This window comes from Bubalus bubalis, chromosome 12, assembly GCF_019923935.1.
Source record: "Bubalus bubalis isolate 160015118507 breed Murrah chromosome 12, NDDB_SH_1, whole genome shotgun sequence".
In the NCBI taxonomy this organism is placed as follows: domain Eukaryota; kingdom Metazoa; phylum Chordata; class Mammalia; order Artiodactyla; family Bovidae; genus Bubalus; species Bubalus bubalis.
In genome coordinates, this window is record NC_059168.1 from 86210020 (window position 1) to 86231560 (window position 21541).

General features: G+C 45.8%; 1 long non-coding RNA gene across 1 annotated transcript; it reads right to left on the minus strand.

The window, feature by feature from the left end:
• Nucleotides 1–1891: 1891 nt before the first annotated feature.
• LOC112578120 lies at nucleotides 1892–14173 on the minus strand. The gene is made up of 4 exons (XR_003102388.2): nucleotides 13929–14173; nucleotides 12762–12909; nucleotides 4550–4711; nucleotides 1892–2508 (listed from the first exon to the last, which is right to left on the minus strand). It is a non-coding gene; the product is annotated as an uncharacterized LOC112578120 (long non-coding RNA).
• Between the last annotated feature and the right edge of the window lie 7368 nt (nucleotides 14174–21541).

Genomic DNA, 21541 nt, shown 5'->3' on the forward strand with positions numbered 1-21541 from the left:
CTTTGACCAATCTAGACAGCTTATTAAAAAGGAGAGACATTACTTTGCCAACAAAGGATCTTCTAGTCAAAGTTATGGTTTTTCTGGTAATCATGTATCGATGTGAGAGCTGGACCATAAAGAAAGTGGAGCGCTGAAGAACTGATGCTTTTGAACTGTGGTGTTAGAGAAGACTGTTGAGAGTTCCTTGGACTGCAAGGAGATTAAACCAGTCAATCCTAAAGGAAATCAATTGTAAATATTCATTGGAAGGACTGCTGTGGAACCTGGAACTCCAATACTTTGGCCACCTGATGCGAAGAGCTGACTCATTGAAAAAGACCCTGATGCTGGGAAAGATTGAAGGCAGGAGGAGAAAGGGACGACAGAGAAGGAGATGGTTGGATGGCATCACCATCTTGATAGACATGAATTTGAGCAAGCTCCAACAGTTGGTGATGGACAGGGAAGCCTGGTGTGCTGCAGTCCATGGGATCACAAGGAGTCAGACATGACTGAGCGACTGAACTGAACTGAATTGAAACTGGACATCCCAGAACAGAAATTGTATCATAAGGATATTGTCAGTTGCATAGGCAATCATGAATGTGAGAATTCTCAAGAACCAAAAGGTACTGTATGGCAGTCCTCATTATAGTTTACATTATGACTATGTCAATCTATTTGTGTAAGACCAAATTTTGGCCTCTCTCAAAATTTAAACAAAACCCTGGTGACATGTACAACTACGTCCCATAAAACCACAACCTTCTCAGCAATTCATTTACTGCTGGATATTCAATTGACTACAGGGCTCCCTAAAAATAATTCAACACAAACGGAGCCTTTAAGGAAATCTTTCCCTTGTTATGCTTTGTACGAAATAACTGTGGGGATAAAAGTAACAAATAACCCCTTCTACCCACAGATGATTCTCTTGACTCAATAGGAGCAAAGAAAAATGTCATTCCCAGATTTGGCACGAGTGTGCGTGGCCAAGGGTCCAATACTCAACAAGTTTCCCTAGCTCATCGGGCATCTGTCAGCATGCTCACTGAAATCAAATGAATAAACTCACAGGCATTAGCTCAGATAAACACCACCTGCCTCTTCATTTTATAAGATGGCTTTTTAATCCCTCCACGTTGGAAATGTTCTTCCTAGACACCGAGCACTTCTTGAGGAACACGGTTCCTGATGAGAGGGAAATCCCCCTCCCACCGCGGCCCATTGCTTTGACAGGTGTTAATTATACTCTTGATCAGACAGAAACAACTGCACACTGCAGCCTTGGGGGAGGTGGCACTTTACGTCTCGGCAGGCAGAAGGTAGGAAGTTGCTGGAGAGACTGACTTCCTGACTGCGTGGCAGCCATCCCTGGGGTTTCCCATCACTGTGGCTCCCCCGAATCTCTGGAGGGCAGCTTCAGGGGGAAGCCCCCAGATTCGTCAGTTTTCCTCCTCTGCATATGCTGTTTTCCCTTCTCTTTCCACAGTCAGGTAGGTCCCCTGAATTGTTTCACCTCACCATCCTGGACTGGCCATTATGAACATCTTTTCCTAGGCTTGTGGCATTGTTATTTAGTGGCAGTGATAACCTTGACATCACATGCTGTTTTTATCCCACTTAGATTTCTCCCTAAACATTTCTTTATATGTTTGACCACAGGGTGCTGCCTAGATCTTTAGACTTCCTGGTGGTGTTGCTCAATGTGCAAAACATAGGCTGTATTGGGACTTTGCTGGTGAGCCGGTGGCTAAGACTCCGAGTTCCCAATGCAGGGGACCTGGGTGATATCCCTGGTTTGGGAACTAGATCCTGCATGCCACAGCTAAAGATTCCACATGCTGCAACTAAGACCCAGCGGAGCCAAATTAATAAATAATTTAAATATATATATATATAGGCTGTGTTACCAGTGCTTTTTTTCTTTTTTTTTTAAATTTTGAAAAGAACATCTAATTCCAAAATACATCTAGCCCTGAGGAATTGCCCACTTATACTTGGGTGACATTGGACAGCTGCCTTGACTCTGTGCACCAGATTCAGGCAGACACTCACCAGACAGACAAGAGCTGTCCTGATGTCTCCACGAGCATTGCTCCTTGAGACAGGATGAGGTGGACACGACTGGCTGCACCTCTCATGGCCGGGTCACCTCCCCATCGGTCAGGTAGAGTCTTTACTTCCTAACATCTAGTCCTGTCTGCTTCTGGTTCTGAAACACCAGCTATGAATCCCAGCATCAGGGACCCCAATCATATGTTGACCCCAAACCCCCTGTGATTTGGCCGATTTGGAGATTTGGAGATGGGGCCCATAAGGAAGCCATTAAGGTGAAGTGAGGCAAGAGTGGGTCGCTGATCCAATGAGACAAGCATCCTTATGAGAAGACACGCCTGACGGAAGTGCTGTTCACCCCACCCCCGTCTCTGAGTCTCTCTGTCTCTGTCTCTCTCTCTCCTTCCCCCACCTCCTACCTGTGTGCACGTGCAAAAGTCAGGTGAGGACCCAGCGAGGGGTGGCCATCTGCAAGACAGGAAGAGGGCTTTCATCAGAAACCAACTCAGCCAGAAGCTTCATCTTAGACTCTCTAGCCTCCAGAACTGTGAAAATACAAATTTCTAATGTTTAAGCCACTCAGTACTTCGTCACGGCAGCCCTGACTAAGACAGGTAAGTCTAGTTTAACAGATAAGAAGCAAGCTCAGAAAAGTGACATGAATCTTAAAGGAGAAGTGAGATGCTAACAAGCAACCGGGGGAAGGGTCCCCCTTTTTGCCCAGCAGGGTGAGGGCTCAGAGGGGCAGGGAGAGGCTGGTGGGCCTGAAAAGCAGGGCAGTGCCTGTGTGGGGGTGAGGGCTCGAGATGTCATCCCAAGGCAAGCCTCTGTTTTGAATAAAAAACGGGGGCATATGTTTCCACATGAATATGGATAATAAATGAGTCTAATTCTGGGAAATCAAGTTTTGAGGGTGCAAGCCTGTGTGCCAGGAGTGGGTGGCAGAACCTCAAAAGACCTCAGTCCTGAGAATGCCAGGGACACCCACCTGGTGAGCAGTACCTGAGGTTTTTGTCACCGGGACACAGATGCCAAAGAACACATATAATGAAGACCACCAAAGAGGTGGGTGAGAAATGCTGAACCACACGGTGGAAAGAAGAGCTCTTCCTAAGCCACCAACACCGTATAGAAACTCAGCTTCCACTATTCACAGCTAACCTCTTCTCCGTGGAAACTGGGATACGCCACACCATTTTCATCTTTCTTCCTGCTGTTTTCTATGTTAACTGCAAACCTACTTCTTGATCTCAAGCAGATCTACAAGCAACATCCCAAGGTCCCAGGCTGGAAAAGGATGAAAAAGGGTTCTCAGCATCTTTGTCCTTACCTGTCTTCCACTGCCTGATTTTCTTGTTCCCACTGGCCCTGACTTTTCTGCCCTTGAACAAATGTCTGAGGGGACAACTCCCCTCCCAGGCAAACAGGCACTTCTGTTCCTCTGGCAGCCGCAGCGAGAATCTTGAGTAGGGTTTAAAAGAAAATGACATCTGGGCTGCTTCCTAAAAGCTTCCTCCCCAATACAGAGTCCTTTAAATGATAATTGCTGACTTGGTCCTGTTGTCAACCACCTCCTCTACCCCCTCAAGCAGCTGGGCTTAAAAACTATCCACTGATTGCCTCCCTGGGGTTGGCTTTTAAACTCTTCCAATGCTGGTAATGCATGCATGCATGCGTGAGTGCTAAGTCATTTCAGTCATGTCTGACTCTGTGCAACCCTATGGATTGTAGCCCACCAGGCTCCTCTGTCTGTGGGATTCTCCAGACAAGTATACTGGAGTGGGTTGCTATGCCCTCCTCCAGGGGAATCTCTCTAAACCAGGAATCTAGCCCCACGTCTCTTATGTCTCCTGCACTGACAGGTGAACTCTTTGCCACTAACACTACCTGGGAAGCCCAAATCCTGGTAATAGTGTATGTTTTTATGCATGCACACAGCTATTTATTTAACACTATGTGCAAGACAGTGAAGGCATCAGAGGAAGGGATCACTGCCCTCCAGCAGGAATGTGTGTGAATACGTGAAAAAACTAATTTGCAAAGCAAGAGTTGAATAATACCAGCACCAAGGGAAGAGATAAGCCCTCAGACAGAGATAGCTGCATCTTTAATAAAGCTGTCACCCCGCCAGACTCAGACACTCATGACAGCTCCGAGTGCTCAAGGCAAAGAAGGCAGACCAGAGAAAGAGGGAGGCATTCAGCTACTGGGATCGTAGCATGAAAGGAAGATTGGCCTTTCGAAGCCATCAGCAGGAACAAATGTTTCATTTGTAGCCCTGGCAGCCTGTCTGTACCAAATAAACAGCTTAAACAAATAGACCTTGATTTTGATGGTTTTAAAATGGGAGTGATGTTGATTTTCCCAGCGCCTGACTTTTGCAAAAATCACCCCATTTGAGCTCTAGAGCACTCTATTCCCCATCTCCTGGGGTAAATTGACTTTCAAATGAACGTAGCTGAACACCCAAATTGCTGTAAGAAGGATGAAGACTGAGAAGTGCACCTACCTCCTACATGGCCACGATGGCTTTTGAACGGGTTTCTGTGACTGTTTTCAGACCATAGGTGCTGTACCCTTTTCTATCCCAGCAGATGTGAGAAGGCCAATGGAGCTAGATCTGGGTGAGGGCAGACTCAGAGCCAAGAAGCTGGACAGGGCATCCTCTGATCTGGAACCCAAGAAATACCAGAAAAACAATGCTTTCTCCTTCTCACTTAACCTTTCACAGGAAAGGAGAGAGGACTGAATATTCAGAGTCGTGGTCCCAGCCCATGCCTGGGGACGCAAGTATAAAGGCTATTGGCTAGACTCTTATAGGGAGGATGGTTGATCACTATATCCCTCCATCGCCCATCCATCATGGTGCTACCAAACATTTCACAAGCCCCTCCCACCACACACTTCTTATTAATCTGGGTGCTGTCGAGAAGGAAGTAGAAATGAATGTGATAACGTCTTTGCAGTCAAGAATCTCACACATACACATGTAAGGACATAACTAATGTAATACTCATAAAGCAGTCTCTTTCAAACTTGTGGCTGGGGACTTCCCTGGTGGTCCAGAGGTTAAGAATCCGCCTGCCAATGCAGGGGACGCAGGTTTGATCTCTGGTCTGGGACGATCCCACACGCTGAGGAGGGACTAAGCCCTTGCACCAAAATGAAAGTCCTCGAGCCGCAACAAGAGAAGTCACTGCTATGAGAAGCCCGGACATCACAGCAAAGAGTGGCCCCTGCTCGCCGCAACTAGAGAAAGCTCACACACTGCAACAAAGACTGAGTGAAGCCAAAAATTAATTAATATAAAAAACTTGTGGCTGAACCACTGGCTCCACAGTAATCAAGACAATGTGATATCAGTATAAGTAAAGATATGTGGCTCAATGGAACAAAACAGAATCCAGAAAGAGAACCATACCTGTGTGGTCCATTGACATTTCACTAAAGTGAAAAGATAATTTGTGGAGCAAGATCAGTCTTTTCAACAAATGGATATCCAGAAACAATTGGATATCCATACACACACACACATAAAAAGGAAGCTCAGCCCATACTTCACATCATACATAAAACTTAGCTCAAAATATATCATAGACCTAAATGTAAAACCAAGAACTATAAAACGTGGAATGAGTGTGTGCTAAGTTGCTTCAGTCATGTCTGACTCTTAGTAACACTATGGACTGCAGCCTGCCAGGCTCCTCTGTCCATGGGATTTTCCAGGAAAGAATATTGGAGTGGGTTGCCGTTTCCTCCTGTAGGGGATCTTCCTAACCCAGGGATTGAACTCTCATCTCTTATGTCTCCTGCATTGACAGGCGGGTTCTTTACCTCCAGTGCTACCTTGGTAGCCCCATAAAACATGGAAAAGAAAAGGTAAAAGAAAATCCTTCTGACCTGAGAATTAGGCAATTTGGTTTTTTTTATTTTTTAGATAAGACACAAAAAGCAGTTATCAAAACAGGGAAAAAATTGAACTTCATCAAAATTAAAAACTCTTTGAAAGACACTTAAGAAAATGAAAAAACCAACCATAAACTGGAAGAACTATTTGCATAACACAAACATGATTTTTAAAAATTCAAAATATTTCTAAAATCTCAAAATTCACCAAAACAAGCCAGTTTTTAAATGAGGCAAAATATTTGAACAGACACTTAAGTGAGGAGGAAATATGGATGGTAAATAGCACATGAAAAGATGTTTAACATCATTAGTCATAGGGAAATACAAATTAAAACTATGAGATACCACTACACTCCTATAAGAATGACTAAAATTCATGTATACATACATATATATAGAGAGAGAGAGAGAGAAAGAGAGAGAGAGAGAGAGAACTAAGTACTTGGTGCTGGAGAAGACTCTGGACAGTCCCTTGGACAGGAAGAAAATCAAACCAGTCAATCCTAAAAGAAAATCAACCCAATTCATTAGAAGGACTGATGCTGAAGGTGAAGCTCCAATCCTTTGGCCACTTGATGTGAAGAGCCAACTCACTGGAAAAGATCTGCTGGGAAAGATTGAGGGCAGGAGGGGAAGGAGCGACAGAGGATGAGATGGTTGGATGACATCATCGACTCAGTGAACATGAGTTTGAGCAGACTCCCGGAGATAGTGAAGGACAGGGAAGCCTGGTGTGCTGCCGCCCATCGGGTGCAAACAGTCAGACACGACTTAGCGACTGAACAACAAACACGCAAGATACAACCTATTGGGACTCTCACACACTGCTGGGGGGTATTCACTTTGGAAAACAGTTCGGCGATTTCTCAGAAAAGTTCAATAAAACCCTACTATATGATCTAGTCATTCCATGTCTAGGTACTTTCCTAAGAGAGATGAAAGGATGTGGGCCTAGAGTTGCCCTGAATGTTCACAGAAGCTGTATTCATTCAAGCTCCAAACTAGAAACAATCGAATGTTCTCGAATGGGTGAATGGACAGATAATTTGAATCAGGTTCCTACTGTGGACTCAGCTATAAAAAGGAACAAACTACTGACATGTCCAACAACATGGATGAATCTTAAGAACTTTATGCTCAGAGAAAAGTGACTATATGACTTCATTTATAAGCCATTTAGAAAAAGACAAACTCTGGGACAGAAATCCAGAGGTTGCTGGGGGCTGAGTGTGGGAGGAGTGATTGACTACAAAAGGGATAAGACTGAACTTTTGGGATGAAGCCAATACTGTCTGGATCGTGATGATGCTTATACAACTATATATTTAGCAAAACTTGCAAAATGGCAAATGTAAATTTTATGATATGTCAATTACATCTTAATAAACCAGACTTAAAATTTTTTTATGATTATTACCATACTCAGAGAATGTTCTCTCTTTTTAAGCAAAAGTGTACCATTAAAAGGGAGAAATGAGGTATTATTTAATCTAATTTCTTCTAATTAATATGTGACTAAGTACTACATTTTTGTATAGAGAGAGCTATAAATAATGTTAGAGAGAGCTGTAAATAATGTATCTCACTCACATGGTACCACTCTGTACATCACATCTGACCGGAAGCTTTTAGAGTCACTGCTTCTAGAATGGTCCCTGCACAGAATCAAGATGAGGAAAGTAGTCGTGAGTATTAATTCTCTGCTTCTCACTCACGCAGCTGGGGGAGGTAAGCATGCCAATGTTATTACTTCCATTTCCTAAATGCAAAGATACAAATGTGCAAAAATGAAGCTAGAGCTTGGTAAAGGTCACACGGCAAGTGGGTGGCAAACCCTGAATTTGAATCCACATCTTTTTACAGAGAAAACTGTCAATGTTCCTCAATCTTCTCAGAAACACCAAAGTGGAAAGCATGATGCAAAAGCTCTGGATGGAAATCTAAAGCCCAGTTGAGGGGAAAATGGATGAGCGGGGCGAGAGCCTGTTTACAGACCTGTGGGCTATTTCGGGTGCTTTCCACAGCCCGGCTCAGCAGTCGTGACACCGCCCACGGCTCAGCCCGAGCCTGCGCGGTGGCACAAGCCCAGGTGTGACGGGAGCCGGGGCTCACCAGATGCTGCGCTTCTTTGCTCTGATGAGCCCCGAAGCGGAAAGAGCTCCTCTGAGGACAGATGACCTGGCCCCCAACCCTGCTCCAGCCCGCGCTCCCTGTGGTTCCTTGGAGCTCAGGACCCAAGGCAGGCTGCACTGAGAATCTTCTCGTGTGGATAAGCTGACGCCTGTGTCCCTACCCTTTAGACCTTCCCTTCCCCCACCTCGGGGCACAGAGTAGGGGGGGTGTTGGGGGTGTTGGGGTGTCCAGGGGCCCCCCATTAGCCCCAGGAGGCCTCCCTAGGTCACCTAGCCCTTGGTTGGCTCCGTCTTGACCATCCCAGGCAGAATGTCCTCGGGTGAGCTGCTCTCCCCGCCAGCTCTGGGGTTTCATTAACGGGCATTTACGAAAGAGAGGAAAAGGAAGTTCTGTGTGAAATTCTGGGCTAAACAAAGAATTATGGTTATGGGTTGAGTTGTCCCCCAAAGAAAAGATATTTCCCCCCCTCAAAGGCCCATCGCCAGGCCTGGTAGAGAGCCTGCTCCTGTTCAGTGAAGGAATGAATGAATGAGTGAATGAGCCCCTGATTGGTAGTGGTGTCATCCTACTGACGGATGGCTAACCCTCCACCCCCCGGGCCTCACCCCACAGGGAGGCACCACGGGACATTGGCTCGCCCCTCCTCATCTCCCATCTTCCCTACCCTGCATACCAGAGTTTCACCACACTAGTTTACACTAGTTAATTTACACCACACTAAATGTCCTTGCTTCCTCTCCTCTCAGCCTTTGCACATGTTGCACCCCCTCTCCCATCCAAAACCCACCTTCTGTCCCTGGGTGGATGACTGTTTTCCCCCACTGTGGCCTTTGGGCTGTAAGGCTTCTTAGCTACACAATTAGAGGGGAGCTGGCTCCTCCCTAGCCAGATCAGAGGTTCAGATCCAACATCAGCCTGATACGGAGTTTCCATCTCAGAAACTCCAATACTTTAGAGACTTTAGCTACCTGATGCGAAGAGCTGACTCATTTGAAAAGACCTTGATGCTGGGAAAGATTGAAAATGGGAGGAGAAGGGGACGACAGAGGATGAGATGGTTGGATGGCATCACAAACTCAATGGACACGAGTTTGAGTAAATTCTGGGAGTTGGTGATGGACAGGGATGCCTGGCATGCTGCAGTCCATGTGGTCGCAGAGTCAGACACAACTGAGCAACTGAACTGAACTGAACAGCATCCACGGTTAAGAGACCACCAGCCTCTCTCATGTCGTTATCAGGGATGACATCAAAGCCCTACTATTACAGCTGTTGTGACATGGCCACCTCAAGAATCTTCCAGAATCGACTGCCTTAAGCTCTTGACCTCAGCTAGTCTCCATGAGCTTTGCAACTTACAGAGGAAGGAAATCAAACTTACAGAGAATCGATCTAGGACAAATCTACCCCTCTCCGTAAAGAGGACAGTTAGCAGTGAGGTCACAACAGGCTGGCACTCGAGCAGCACTGTCAACCAGCTAAAGCAAAGGCAGTGTGATAGATGCTCTATGGAGGTCCCAGGGTGCTCTGTACAGAAGGCCAACAGCACAGAGAGAAAACACTTAAAATGAGTCCTAAGGAAAGAAGGTGCTCCTTAGTGCACAGGGGAAATTACCTGGATGGCAGGGGACTAGCTCAGGCAAGGCAGCAAGAGGTGTGAGCATGGGTACACGAAGTCCCTTAACAAACAAACAAAGATTAAATATACACAGGAGAAGAAATACAATAAAAAGAACCCTATGGTAACATAGGTTTATTATAGTAAGCATTAAATTTACCCAGCTCTAACTTTCCTGGAAATCAAATCATACAGGAAATTCACTAGATTATATAACTTTCACTGCTTGATATAAGTAAGTACACAGCTTGTCAAGGAATTATATCTTCCAAAAGCGCTACCTGGCATATACTTGGTTTTAACATCAGAATCAATTCAAAATTAAAAGCAAGATGGGTAGAATTTGTCCATTAGTCTTAACGACCTATATATGTTAGGGCTAATCGCTCAGTCATGTCCGAATCTTTGCAACCCCATGGACTGTAGCCTGCCAGGCTCCTCTGTCCATCATTTTCCAGGCAAGAATACTGTAGCGGGTAGCCAATCCCTTCTCCAGGGGATCTTCCCTACCCAGGGATCTAATCTGGGTCTCTTGCATTGCAGGCAGATTTTTTACTGTCTGAGCCACCAGGGAAACCCTACATATGTTATGGGAAACAATAAATAATATAATTCTAAACAGAATCCAGCACAGAACCATATTACAGATAATTAGATGCCTGCTGCTGCTGCTGCTAAGTCGCTTCAGTCATGTTCGACTCTGTGCGACCCCATAGATGGCAGCCCACCAGGCTCTCCCGTCCCTGGGATTCTCCAGGCAAGAACACTGGAGTGGGTTGCCATTTCCTTCTCCAATGCATGAAAGTGAAAAGTGAAAGGGAAGTCGCTTAGTCGTGTTTGACTCTTAGCGACCCCATGGACTGCAGCCCACCAGGCTCCTCCGTCCATGGGATTTTCCAGGCAAGAGAACTGGAGTGGGGTGCCATGGCCTTCTTCGAGTTAGATGCCTAACCATACCTTAACTCCGCTAACACTTAAATTACTTAGGGTTTAGTCTAAGCTGCCGTGTCAGAGGCCCCCGAATACAGTGACTTAAAATAGAAATGTTTCTCTTTCACATAACATTCTGAATGCGGGCGGTGGGCCAAGGTTGGCAGGTATCTCTGCTTGATGAGGTCATTTAGGGACCCAATCTTTTTCTGTCTTGTGCTTTGCTGTCCCAAGGCTGTCACCACTGTGCATGGGGAACTCTGGCCCCTCAGAACCTCCTCAACATCCCAACTCAGGAAAGATGAAAGAGCGAGCAGGGCAAGAAATTTACACGCTTTAAAAAACAAGTTGATCTTCTAGATAAGACAAACCATTGATATAAAAATAATCATCTGGTTGAAAAATCATAATAATTTGGAAATGGCATGTACCACTTCCTCTCCCACCCTATTGGCCAAAAGTTAATCACATGGACACAGTTAGCCTCCAGGGAGGCCAGGAAATGTGGTCTGTGGTTAAAGTTAAGGTTAGGGTAGACATATGCATGCCTACAACTCACAGGCTGCTGTTGCCAAAAGCAAAAAGGGCCATTGGCCTCTGCTGCAACATCTAAATACAGGTGTTCACAGAGAGAAACCAACTGAACAGCAAAGCAATAAGTGGCTCACTAAGGCAGTGAGCTCATCTGTCCCAAGACTTTCTATTTCTCTCAGAGAAAAAAAATCCTTTTGCTGCTGACCCTCAATTATGAGTAAAGAGAAGAGAGCATTAGAACAATTCAGGGAGACTTCCATAAACCCTCCAGGCAATGGTTCACATTTCTGCTCCACTGAGCCCTCTGCCAAGAGAAAGGCCCACGTATGCAGGTGGTCAAGGTAACTAGCTGATGTCCCCTTCTTCTCACTTCTGCCAAACGTGGGTGATGTTTAAACACCATCAGGCTGCCTCACATCACCTAACCCATCCCACGCCTTCCGCAGACTCTGAAACCCTCAACAGCCCTAAGAGGGCAGCAGCTTGGAATCCTTGTGCGGAGGTGGCATCAACAACCCAGCCCCCGCTGTCCCCAGGAAAGTGTTTGCTGTGGATGAAAGGCTCTTCCCCATCATGAGCGGGACCAGGGGTTAAGGAGTGGCTCTGTGACTCACGGAGATGCAGAGCGGCTGCCCAGAGGACACCAAAACAGGAGACGATCGGGAGGGAATCACATAGCTGCAAGCTGAGCTGGCATTTGATGAGGCTCCAGGGACTGATGGCAGGAATTCTGCTCTCTCCCACCCAGGGCACCTCCCTGGGAGGGAATGAGCCCGAGGAACCCGAGGGGCACCCATCTGGAGGACACCGTCTACACAGCAGCGGAGGCCCCAGCCAGGTGGGCCCGGATCCAAGACCACAGACAGGAGCCTTTGTGATAATCTGGTTCATGTCTCTCTTCTCCTCAAAGACTCCAAATTCTGTAAGAGTAGGGGTCATGCCTGTCTTCTGTCCTGCTATGTCCCTCATGCCTGGCACTGACTAGGTACTCAGTAAACCCTGGTTGACTGACATCCTCCCAACTCAGGCCCACCTGAAGCCATGGTGCAAGAACGTTTTTTGGCTATCTGCTACCTGCCGAGAACTGAAACGGGTGTTTCTCCATATGGTATTTTCGTTCACATTAACAATATTGACAGCTAAGAACCATCATCCTCACTGGGACAGAACCCAGGGAGGCCAGGGCCCCTCCTAGACACTGAATTCTCGCCTCAGGACTACAGGTTTCCAGCAGAGGCAGACTCTAAAGAGAGCTCAACATCTCCAGCACGCAGCCAGTCCCTTAGCTAATGCTCACACAAACCCTGTGGGCTGCGAGTCCATTTTCCACATTTTTCAGAAGAGGAAACAAGCTTGGAAGAGTTAAATACAACTCACCCAAGTCCCTCAGCTATAGGCACCAGAGTTGGGTGTGAACCCAGGTCAGTCTGACTCCCAAGTACCAACTCCTTCCACCTACGTGGACTCGACCTTTTCTGTGGACTGAATCTTGTCCCTCTCACAAAGTTCATACGTTGAAGCCCATGTAACTGTAGAGGACGTGGGGCCTTTAAGGAGGTGATGAAGGTCAAATGAGGTCATGAGGCTGGGCCCTCACCTGGTAAGACCAGCCCTTCTAGGAAGAGGCACCCTCTCTCCATCACATGAGGACGCAGCAGGAGGTGGTCGTCTGCAAGCCAGGAAAAGGGTCCCCATCGGAAACTGACCATGCTGGCACCCCAGTCACAGAATTCCAATCTCCAGCACTGCAAGGGAAAATAATTTCTGTTATTTAAGCCACCCAGTTTTAGGGCATTTTTTCACAGCAGCCGGACAGACTAATGTACGATTTTTTCTAACACGAAATAGCTCAAAGTTGAATGGAACAAGCATGGAAGGAAGGATTCCTTTCCCCATTGTTCAATATTTTAAGGGGAAAAAATAGCCTTACTATCTCCCAAGGACATCACAGAGTTTATAGAAGAACTGGGAATTGCTGGAGGGCTGGGCCTGCTGGTTTAACTTCCTCATAAAGAATTTATGGGGCATAAGCACTTGCCAGGAGCTTCCAGAATCTCTTAAAGCAATTCCTCCCAGTCTGAAGAGCCTGACTTATAAATGCCTGGCCCTCATCACCCCTCTCTCTAGGGGGCAATGCCTGTTCCCTCTGGAAAGGGGCAGTTCTGCCAAGAGTTGCTCAAGCCTCCCCAGATACACAGAGTGTTCAGAACACCAAGGAAAGGGATTGGCGTCTCCCCAGTTTCCAAGAGACGGAACTGGAGTTCCTTGCAGTGGGGGTGGTGGGAGGGGTCCCTGGACTCGCTGAGTAACAATCCTTGAACTCTATCTCTGGTCTTAAGACATGAGTTGAAAACCTGTCTCCCATGTCAAAATACAATGTAAGGAAGTATGTCTGAATAAATTGTGTTAAATAAGTGAATCAATTCGTGGGCAAACAATTACATCCAAAATGACAACTAAATAATTAGAGCTATTTGAACACCATGTCAGCCAGAGAGAGAGATAACACAAAAATAAAGAGGAGGAGTGAGGAAGAGAAGAAGGAGGTGGGAAAAGTGAGAGAAGTACGTTTTCCTCTCTGTTGACCTGAGGCTCCATCAGTCCTCCTTCCAAGTCAGTCTGTCTGCCATCAATAATGGAGGCCGGGGCATGGGGGCCAGCCCTGGTCGAGGGGCTGGGACTCAGAAAGAATTCCATCAAAGCCCCCTTGAGGTTCACTGCATTCTGTCCCATCTCTGCTGAATTGTGCCAAGCACAGCAGTACCTGAAAGTGTGAGGGTCTTGTCTCTGGGCTCAGCCAATGGTCTGTCACCATGAACTCATGGCAGGAGTTCAGGGTCCTCCAGCGATCTGATGGTACCCTCCTGGGGACACTCCAGGTTTGCTGGTAAACTCCAAGTTCATGCTTCTACATGCCACGTCTCACTGATGCCTCATAACACCCTTAGGAAGAAGGTATTGTAACCAGCTTCATTTTACAGGAAAGGAAAATAAGGCTCAGAGAGGCTCATTAACTTTTCTAACTATATAGTGAGTGACCAAGCCAGATTTGAACTCAGATCTTCTTGGCTCCAAATCCATTGCTCCTGCCACCCTTCCAATTTACCTCCCAGTCCTGTCTTCCATCTCTCCTTTACATACCCGTATACAGGTCTAGACAAATTTGGAGCTGGGCACAATTCAGACTCACCTCGACTCTGAGTGTGTTAGCTATGTGTGCCCTTGGAAGGAAATTATTTGAACCTGTTAACACAGAGGTTATAAAAGCATAGAATTTAAGCCTGGGAATGAGCCTTGTAAATTGCTGAGCCACCCCAATGTGGGTTGATGCCAAGGTCAAGGTGAATCACTGAGTGTCTACCAGCAGGAAACAAGACTGGGAGCCCAAGTTCACACCAACAAGCCTCCTCAGGCTCTTTCCTAGGAGAAAATCCCCCAGCCCTGTCCCTTCCACATCCCACCATATCCAAAAGCCTCCACTTCTCCATCAACAAATATAACTTAAACACATTTGATGATTCACAGCACAGAATAGAAAGACACCCCACCATCCTAGCGGGTACTGGCTCTGCCAAAACAAACCCTCAAGGCTTTCAGCAGCATCACACACCCTTTTTCAAAAGTGAGTTCAGCCTTCTCAGTAGACGTTTAGCCAGAAACAAAGTTTCGAATCTACATTTTGAACTCCACTGGAAATAGAAATGCATTTGCTTTTACCACAACACGTGAACTAGCTCATTTCTGAGCTCTTTGCATGATCCTGTTTTTTCATGGATGTGGTACGAGGGGGTAAGACATGAGATTTATATGTAATTCTCTTATAAGTGTTTTCCCCCAGATATCTAATTATCCCATTCAAACCCAAGTACATTGTCTTCTAAGTTTCCAAGTGGTTTAATAATAGAATTGCTTCATTAACTCTGATACATGCTTGGGAATCAAGCAGAAAAATTAGAGAAGAGCTAGAAAAACAAGCAGCTGCAGCCTCATGTATTTCTGAGTTCTAAACACTCACGGACTTGGCAGCTGAGGTTGTTCTATCAAAGAGCCATTGCTGGGAGCCCTTTGGTTAACGGACTGTCTGCTGTCCCTGCTCCTCCCACGCCAGCCCCTCCGTCCTCCTCCCTCCCAGAGGCGGAAGTCATCCTGTCTCTCCCAGCCACTCTCACCTACTTTCTTCCCATCATCAGTAAACTGGGCTCCACTCTCTTGGATAATAAATGCACAGAACTGGGAAGACATCCACCCTCCTGCTCCCACATCCAGTCTGTGACCACGACTCATGTAGGTTTCTTCTCCATCTCATGCAGAGACCAGGGTGGTCTGAATCACTGTGTCTCTCCACTTTGCACAGAGGAAACAAGAACCCAGACAGCGGAAGTGACTTGACCCAGATGACATCGGCCCCACCCCTCCTTCCCTCCCTGGCAGCTCTCAGGTGGAGGCCCACTGCCTGCTGACTGGGCTCCCTCCCGTATCACCCCCTCCTCCCACCTGCCCGGCCACAGCCTCGACAGTCACGGCTCACCCTCCCACCTGAACTCTTCAATCTGCCCAGGCCAGATCAAGTCCCCAACCTTTCACTTGGCATTCGGGGACCTGAGGATTCACATTCAATCTATCCTTCTTACTACTTGGGTTACAAACTTCCAAATGGGTGGTCTTCCAGGCCACCCTGCTTTTGGTTGCCCCGAGTCTCATCTCCTTGCAACTCAGACAACCAGTCAGCATCTTCCTGCCCTCTGTGGCCCCTCCCTGGCTGAGTCGCCCAGATATCTCAGTGTGGGCCCCCCCGCCCCCAGCACCTGTGGCTCCCTGACCTGGCAGAGCCCTCTGGGAATGTGCCTCCTCTCTCCTGGGCTGTGGGCTCTGTCAGGGTGGGAGCCATGTCCTATTTGGGGACCCAAAGCTTAGCACAAATCAGATGTTGAACAATCAGGCACTGTAGTGAATGAAGCACCAGGCCTTTTAAAGAGGGATAGTTCTCCACATATTAAATAATGTCCTCCAAATTGACACTAGAATCATTGTCTATATTGTGAAGGATTTCCAACTGAATTGCTGAAATAAACTCTTTACCTTCTGGAAGTGTTGAGTAGGAAAATACTTGTACTTCGATTGTAGGTAAGACCCAAGCTGAGGGCCTTTTGCAGAGAGTCACCAAGGAGTCCCCCATGAAAAGGGTGGACCTTGAGTCAAGAGAACCATCCCTGCCCCTCAGGAGCCCCACCACCACCACCTCTTCCTCCAAGTAGAGACTGGACTGAGGGGGACAGGGAGAGAGACACATGTCCAGGACCGGAGCTCACAGCCCAGCAGAACTGGAAGGACATGTCTGAATAGAGCTCAGCTGCAGAGCAAGAGGCCATAGGCGCAAAGGGGACCCAGCTGATGCTATCAGATGGCAGGGGCCTGGCTCCAAGAAGACGAGGCCTCTCATAGCTGGACCAAGGGCTTTCCACTCAGCCATCCCCAGCAAGAACCTCTTCATGTCTATCAAATAGGCCCCAGCCCACGCAAAGGGATGCTAGGCATAGAGGAAGAACATTTCCTCTTGGTAATGTCTTTTCTTAGAAACATCATTTCCAGAAATAACCTGCTAACTTAGCCCACCACCACTGGCCGAGAGTGGGTCTCAGCCCACATTTAAACAATCACTAGTAAGGGAAACAGAATTATCATCACAACCAATCAACCTTAACTTCTTAGGAAATCCCAGGAAGCATGGAGCTCCCACAAGGGAACAAAACTGGGGTTCTGTTGATGAGGAAGAAGGAGGGTAGTGGTTATACCAACTACGAAACTAGAATCTCAGCCCAGCACACTCAGACCTTCCCAGCTGACTTGGTCCTACACACACCCATCCTGTAGGGTGACATGACCTCAGCTGAGAAAGGCAGTATCTGGATGGAGGACAAGTTCTCATCAGTGGCGTTAGAAAACCTGGATTTTCCAATCTATTCTGATACTTGAGAGTCATCTGGCATTGGACAAGTCACTTAACCTCTCCGAGCCTGTTTGGTCAACTGAAAATGGGATTATAATTCTTCACCCAGCTGAGGAATGGTGTGCATGCTCTGTAAAACCTTATTCCACGTAACGTGGCCACCTTGTCTTCTCTTCAAAGCAGTGTAAAGATGATGGTGATATTAATATAAGATGCAGTTGGCTGGCTGGCACCAAGGGTGGCTATTTTAGGAGGAGTGGTTACCAAGAAACACAAGGCTCTGGTAACCTTGACAACCATAGGTAAGACAGAAAGATGGCACATTGACTTTCTGGATTCCATTCTTATCTCCTCGTTGTGAAGCTTGGTATCTGGTGATTTGTTTGTTAGATCAGGCATCTGCCAGGGCCAGGCAGGGCCAAGCATTGGCCCGGCTGGACTACTCTTAGAATGGTTCAGAGGAGCTCTGGAAGGACACAGACAATTCCCTGCTTCCGAGGTCCCTGGGGAAAGTGCCCATTTTCTGCCTGGCTCCTTACGGTCCTTGGCACCCTAGAAGTCCAGACTACACTAAACAAACACTGTGTGTGGGAGCCGGATGGTACAGGGCAGACCCTGGTGAGCAGTTACTAACTCAGAGAGCAGCTGTATATAAGTGCAGGCAGGGCTGCCCAAGAAGAGGCAACATGATGCTCCTTTGTAAACTCAAAGTGTTTGAGGGCTTCTCTGGTGGCTCAGGTGGTACCGAATCTGCCTGCAACTCAGGAGACCCTGGTTCAATCCCTGGGTCGGGAAGATCCCCTGGAGGAGGAAATGGCAACCCACTCCAGTATTCTTGCCTGGAGAATTCCATAGACAGACAAGCCTGGCGGGCTACAGTCCATGGGGTCACAAAGAGTCGGACACGACTGAATGACTAACACATACGAAAGGAAGTTACAGACTTGTAAACTCAAAGTGTTTGAACCATTTTTTTCATCAAGTAGATATAGAAAATATTAGATATAAACAGACATAGAAGTATATTTATAACCAGTGTGTAGGATGTGAAGACTACCAAGGCTACAAGGTCCCACATACCCACAATGTAGCTTAAGGACCAGAATGTGGCTGGCCACATGCTCCCTTCCCCATCTCATCCCACCCCCGCCATCCAGGTTCCCCTGGCATGAACTGCCTGTTTACATTTCCTCCTGTGCCTCACAGTTATACCATATCTGTAGCTCATGTTTCCACTTACAGTTGTACAATGTTTCAACTTTACATAAGTAGGATGATATAAACTTATTCTTCTCCTACTTCCTTTTTTCTTTTGTGGATCCACCATAAATTCCTGTTCATCCTTCTTCTTTTTTTTTTTTTTTTTTCTGTTCATCCTTCTTGATGCACTTATATGTAGGGTATTTGTTGTCATTGCTCTATGGCGTTCCATTGTCAATACACCAGGAGCTCATTTACCCCCTCTTCTGTGAATGAACACTTGGGTTGCTTCCAGTTGTATGCCATTAGGAACAGTGTTGTCATGAGCATTCTTGGTAAGATTTCCTCTAGGATGTGTACCTGGGCCTGCAACTCCAGTATGTCCTAAGGTACGGGCATCTTTAGCTTTGCTGCTGCTGCTGCTGTTAAGTCACTGCAGTCGTGTCCGACTCTGTGATGCCAAATTGTTTTCCAAAGGACTTGTACCAATTTACATTCCCACCAGAAATGGACAGATTCATAAATTCTCTTCAAATCTCTTTAATTAAAAAAAAAATCTTAATTTTAATGCTTTCCGATTTATCCATCTTTACCTTTATGACCTATGCTTTTTGTATCTTGTAACTTCAAGTCATAAAAATAAATATCATATTATCTTCTTAAAATTTTATAATTTTGACTTTTATAGATAGGTCTTCAATCTGCCTGAAATTGACTTTTGTAAATAGTGTAAAAAAAATGATCTTTTTTTTTTTCTATATGGCTGTTAGTATTTCCATCTCAGCACCATTAACGAAAAGTACATTTCTGGCGTTCCCTGGAGGCCCAGTGGTTAGGACACTGCACTTTCATTGCAGAGGACGTGAATTCCATTTCTGATGGGGGAACTAAGGTCCCACAAGCAGCATGGTACGCGCCCTGCCCCCCTTCAAAAAAAGGAAAGAAAAAGAAAGGTACATTTCCCCCACTAATCCACACTGCTTTGCCAAACATCAAGTTGCAATTTACTCCTGGTCCATTTCCCAGTCTACATTTTGCTCCGTTGGTTTATTTCATTGTGCCTGTCACATTGTCTTAATTACTACAACTTTAGTAAGTACTGTTATCTCATGAGGCTACTTTCCATTTTTTTCTTCTGGAGTATTTTGGTTTTACTTGGCCAGTTGTTCTTCTGTGTATGTTTTGGAATCACACACACACATATGCACAAACACACAAAATGTCTGGAGTAGCATAGGACTGAATGTGTAGTTCAGAAAACAATTACATCTACATGATTTTGACTATTTTGTATCAAAAAACATGATATATGTTTCCATTTTTTTTAGTGTTTCATAGTAAAAATTGTGTCATTTTTCTCAACCTTGGTACTACATACTTTGAAATTTATTTATATGCACTTATTATTATTTAGACTCCAAGTGTTATTTTTAACATTCTTTTTAATAGAGTAATGAAGTGCATTTGATTGTCCTTTGACCTTTCCTACACAAACTGTATGTCTGGGTGACCCATGAATTGATGATGACAAGGTTATTTTTTTTAATTATTCATTTTAATTGGAGGCTAATTACTTTACAATATTGTAGTGTTTTTTGCCAAACATCGACATGAGTCAGCCACGAGCACACATGTAAGGTTTTTTTATATCTATATTCTATCTGATAGTTGAGGGAATTTGCTGTTCAGTCACTCAGTAGTGTCTGACTCTTTGCCACCCCATGGACTGCAGCACACCAAGCTTCCCTGTCCTTCACTATCTCCTAGAGTTTGCTCAAAATCATTTCCATTGAGTTGGTGATGCCATCCAACCGTCTCATCCTCTGAGGGAATTATAGAATTAGATTATCACCATTTCACAATGCCTGTTGAATTAATGGATACAGGTAATGATTGTCAGTAGCTGCTAATATCTCTCCAAAATAAACAGCCAGTTATTATGCACCTCTTAACTGAAGAAAACAAGAGTACCCTATGAAGTAGCCTTGCCTAAAAAAATCCAATCTAAAATTGATCAAGCCTTTAGACCCAATTGTTAATTTACAGGAGAGCAAGTATAGCAGAACCTGTTAAATGACACCATGGGCATGCAATAGGCAAAATCCACAACAAACAACCCAGTTTCCTTATCAAATAAATTGCAAGGGAAAATAACAAACCACGGAGAAGCATCTATAGCTACCAAGAGATCCAAGAGACATGTCAACAAACCACAACATAGGATTTGAACAAACTATGTATCTGAGCACTGGAGAAATTTGAACTCTGACCACAAAATAAAGATTCACTCTTACCATTTGTTTTTAGGTATGACAGTGGTATTATGATTTTATTTTTCGAATGTCAGTATGTATTTTAACAATATATATACTTAGGCATAAAATTATAAGCTGTCTGGGACTTGCTTCAAAAATAATCCAAAATAGGGACGTCCCCTGCAGTCCAGAGGTTAAGACTCCACACTTTCAATGTAGGGGACATGTGTTCAATCCCTGATCAGGGAAACATCCCGCATGGCCAGTTTAGTTCAGTTCAGCTGCTCAGTCATGTCCGACTCTGTGACCCCATGGACTGTAGCACACCAGGCTTCCCTGTCCGTCACCAACTCCTGGAGCTCACTCAAACTCACATCCACAGAGTTGGTGATGCCATCCAACCATCTCATCCTTTGTCGTCCCCTTCTCCTCCTGCCTTCAATCTTTCCCAGCATCAAAAAAAAAGAAAGAAAGTGAAGTTGCTCAGTCGTGTCTGACTCTTTGCGACCCCACGGACTGTAGCCCACCAGGCTTCTCCATCCATGGAATTTTCCAGGCAAGAGTACTGGAGTGGGTCACCATTTCCTTCTCCAGGGGATCTTCCCAACCCAGGAATTGAACCTGGGTGTCCTGCATTGCAGGCAGACGCTTTACCATCTGAGCCACCAGGGAATCAGTTCTTTGAATCAGGTGGCCGAAAGACTGGAGTTTCAGCTTCAGCATCAGTTCTTCCAATGAATATTCAGGACTGATTTCCTTTAGGATGGACTGCTTGGATCTCCTTGCTGTCCAAAGGACTCTCAAAAGAGTCTTCTCCAACACCACAGTTCAAAAGCATCAATTCTTCGTTGCTCAGCTTTCTTTATCATCCAACTCTCACACCCATACATGACTACTGGAAAAACAATAGCTTTGACTAGGCAGACCTTTGTCGGCAAAGTAATGTCTCTGCTTTTTAATATGCTGTATAGGTTG